Source organism: Propithecus coquereli, unplaced genomic scaffold (genome assembly GCF_000956105.1).
Source record: "Propithecus coquereli isolate 6110/MARCELLA unplaced genomic scaffold, Pcoq_1.0 Scaffold15, whole genome shotgun sequence".
In the NCBI taxonomy this organism is placed as follows: domain Eukaryota; kingdom Metazoa; phylum Chordata; class Mammalia; order Primates; family Indriidae; genus Propithecus; species Propithecus coquereli.
Genome location: NW_012139413.1, coordinates 4,632,129 through 4,632,760, shown reverse-complemented (window position 1 = coordinate 4,632,760; position 632 = coordinate 4,632,129).

Sequence of the window (632 nt, the reverse complement as noted above, 5' to 3'; positions counted from 1 at the left end):
CTCAGCTCACAAGACCTTGCTACAGACACGTGACACCTACCTACTCTTGTAAGCAGGTCATTTTCTTCTTGTTATCTTGACATTAATTTAATGATATCTTTTTTAAAAATACTCTTTTAAACACACATTTTATTCCTATGATTGAGGCCAGGCAAAAATAAATAAATCAATGTACATTTCATTGCTATTATTTTGGGCTTATTTTCATACACTTAGCTGTTCTTCTATTGCTTTTAGTTGTTTTTATTTATTCGTGCTTACCTACTATCTCTAATTTTCAAACTTACATTTATTTTTACTGTCCTTTTTATTATCTCTTAGTTTTAGATTGAGATAAAAAATTTTATTACTATTTATTAATGCTTATATTTTTTTCTTTTGGTTTTTAAAATAACCTTTATTTTTTAAAAAGTTAATATATGCAGTATGGTAAACTGAAAAACACAAGAAGCAAAGAACAAAGTCATGATGGCAGAGTGAGTTTTCCATATAAGCTCATTTAAAGAGTCTTATTTGGAGATGGCATGCCCACGGTGGAATGTTGCAGTGCGTTTGAGAACTGATGCTGAGAATGGATGGCCATTAATTTTATTAAATGTTCTAGTTTGGCAAAATTAAAAGTTTGCAAATTT